This window comes from Myotis yumanensis, unplaced genomic scaffold (assembly GCF_028538775.1).
Source record: "Myotis yumanensis isolate MYYU_CA2020_CCGP unplaced genomic scaffold, mMyoYum1.0.hap1 SCAF_3, whole genome shotgun sequence".
NCBI lineage: Eukaryota > Metazoa > Chordata > Mammalia > Chiroptera > Vespertilionidae > Myotis > Myotis yumanensis.
The window spans coordinates 83,169,638-83,173,232 of NW_027223754.1; positions in this window are offsets into that span (position 1 = coordinate 83,169,638).

Sequence of the window (3,595 nt, forward strand, 5' to 3'; positions counted from 1 at the left end):
TGCTTCTAAGTGTCCAAAATAGTTTCCACTCGCTGAAGTGGCTTTTAGAGACCAAATTGGAGGTCTACTTTTTCTTGTTTTTGAGACTAGTAATTACTAAGGTATAGGTATATGTGAGAACTTTTGTTTTAGGATCTTGAAGAAATAGGCGTTTTCTGTGAGGAGATTGGAGGGGGAAAAACAGGATAATCAAAGACTAATCAACCCTACTCCAACCTTCCATCAAACAAGATAGAGGCCAATGGACTATGTAGCGCTATGATAGAGTCCAACAAAGACTATGCAAGACTCTGAGTGGAGATACTCCGGAGTCCATGTGATAAACAGCAACACAGAGTGGGAATGGACACTTTCTTCCCTTCATTATTGTTCACTGAGGCCCTCTGAGAGCTTGGAGTAGTCAAGGGCTGAGCTTGGCAGAATTATCCCCATGGAAAGTTCTGAAGCTAAGGAGATCCTGGAGGAGGATATGAGCAGATAATTTTCTCTTGGGTTCATGATTTTTGTTTTTAATTTCAATTATAGTTTATATTCAATATTATTTTTATTAGTTAGACAATCATAAACTTTACTGTTGCAGAAGACCGGAGAAAAATCAAGCCACGCTTAGAGAAAGGGAGTTACATTTTATTATTAAATTCTGCACAGGCCCAGGGAAAAATGTCTCTTTCAAAGTCTGAGCCCCCAACATGGAGGAAACTCTTTATTTATACTTTTTCCAATCCTTTCTCTACCAAATTTGGAATGAGACTTCCGGGCCTTCTGAGAAAGAAGGCCTGCGTGCTTGGGAAGGGGCCATGAGACCATATCTCAAGGCCTGGCCTGGTGTCAGCACTGACAACTCTGTCTGGGGCATAGTTTCCGGCCTCTCTAGAATGGGAGTAATCTTATTTTCCTTTTTGTTTAAGACAGAAGCCAGAATAGCAGGGTCAAAATTTTAAACAGCAGTTTTATATAATATGGATGCTTCATTACAAAGTGTTCCTCCTGGTATTTCCAGGATCTACCTGGCACCATGCATAATTATTACAATATTTTTGACTACATTCCCTATACTGTACTATTTTGAAATGAGCAATCTGTACTCTCGATTGCTTCATCTTTTTCACTGGACCCATGGTTTTCAAGAGAAGAATTCATCCCCATGGTGTACTGTAATGCTATGCCTCATATTCTAAGTTTCTTTGAATTAGGGTTTAACCTCATTTTGAATTCCTATCATGGCTGTCTCTTCCTCACTTGCTAATGCCCATAAGATTACATTTACTCTGCTAGTCTATGAAAACATTTTATTACCCATGTTTTAAACATTGGATCCCATTGCTTTACCAATGTTTCAACTATAAAATAGTATGTACCTTTTCCACTAATAGTTAACATTTTATTCTCTATAGTAATTAGGTGATGGGTCTTTCTATTCTATTTTCTTAATTCTTTTGAAAAGTCTAGATAGCAACTTTTTATGAGGACAATTTATTTTGTTTAAAACTGATGATATACGTTGTTTTATCATTATTAAATCAAGCTATTATCCAAAAATGCATATTTCATTCTTTGACAACATCTATAGAGTTAGTTAATTATCTTTTATTTTGTATTGTCTTATAAAATTCCAAACTTCAGTGGTATAAGTAAATATTAACTGCGTGTTTAACTCCTTCGGTCTTCTGCCTGACTTCATAGGTCTCAGATGTACCTCTCAGATTTTAGTTGATGGTTTCCCCATGTGTTGGATAGTACTCATTATCTCTCAGCTTTTTACCATAGTAGTGGGAAGGCTGCAAGATACATTTTGCAAAATCCCTCGCCAGCTGGTATCCACTGGGAGATAGGGAATGGAAACCTGGTTGCAAGAAGAAGCCATTTTCATGGTTTCTGCTTGTATCTGTGGCAGTGGCAGCACCATCAAGCACATCAGCAATAGCAGCAGCAGGGGCAGTGACAGTGGTATCACAACTGTAACATTAGCAGTTTTGGAAAGAATGTAGAAGCAAGGGTGGATGGTGACTAGCAGGTCCTGAGTTGCTGCTCAGGCAGCAGTGTCCCAACAGAAGCAGCCTCAGAGACACAGTGTTTATAGACTCTGGGTAAATCATTTTCCCTTTTGTTTTCCAGCTCTAGGTGAGATCACACTTGAGTGTAATTGCCAATCTTTGCATCAGCTAATCTTTCTTGTTTTGCTCCTCTAGCCCATTCCAATAATTTTTGTAGCAGATTCCTTACATCAAATCCCCTCTCTATTGAACACCTAGATCTGTTTCTGCTTTTCTGATTGGGCAAAGATTGATGCATGGTGTTATGAATTAGAATGTGTGAGTAACAGTGAGCATATACTAGTATGTTATACCCCAGAAGGCATTTCATCATATGCTGGAAAAACATTCAAGGAATACTCAATTGACAATGTCGATTCTACATTCAACTTTTCTTTATCTCTTGGGAGAGAATCACCAACCTCTCATATACAATGAGAGGTTTTGTGGTAGTTATTGGCATTTATAGACTCTTGTTTGAGTTATGTTTATTCCCCAGAAAATTTGCATTTAAATAATTTTAAAAATGCAAACTTTGTGTGTCTGTTGAGTCCTTTATTCTTTAAGCTTTGTAATTCATAACTCATATCTCCCTGTGTTTTTCTTCCTCTTAACCTCCAAGAATTTTTAATTTGTGATTTTATTTTGGTATTTTTTCTTCTATTTTCCCTAAGGACTTTTTATCTTTGCAGATACAGCTGGCATTAAGAAAGAGCATTCTCAAGAAAGAAAGTCTGTAGTAATAATGCTAGCCCAGAGGAAAAAATAGGATTGTTCTCATGAATCAGGTTAAAATGTGTGACTTTTGCTGAAAACATCAGTGTGGCAAGAATCTTGTGCCAGCCCTGACTGGTTTGGCTCAGTGGATAGAGCGTCAGCCTGTGGACTGAGGGGTCCCCGGTTCGGTTCCAGTCTGGGGCATGTGCCTTGGTTGCAGGCACGTCCCCAGTGGGGGGTGTGCAGGAGGCAGCTGATCGATGTTTCTCTCTCATTGATGTTTCTAACTCTCTATCCCTCTCCCTTCCTCCCTGTAAAAAAATCAATAAAATATATTTTTAAAAAAAGAATCTTGTGCCATAGATTCACTATCATCAAATGTAGACTCTAAGTTCAAATATGGAAAATATCATACTTTTCCAAAAATTAAGAAAGAAACATTATCTTGTAGTATGTGACAATTCCATAGCTTACCACAGTCAAATTAATGCCTGCACCTCTATATTTATGTTCCTTCATTATTCTGAGCAATGTGTGTAAGGGCTACCAACTCCAAATCTGGGAAATATTCCTGTAATTGCTTATTGTTCCAATGGATTACTTGACCTTTAACATTCAGCCTCTCTGTATCCATTAACTTTCCACCCCTATGTCTGCATATAGTACAGATATGGTACATTTAGAAGTTGACACTTGATTGGACACTAAATTTGGAAGGAAAAAGATTAAACTGTGTAGTTTAATGTTGTCCAGAAGCAGAAAAAGGCATGAGGCCAAATTCCCCCAGCTCTTTGTTTCATCACATGATGTTGCTTGGATATTGGCTTATCAACAGATTGAATTTT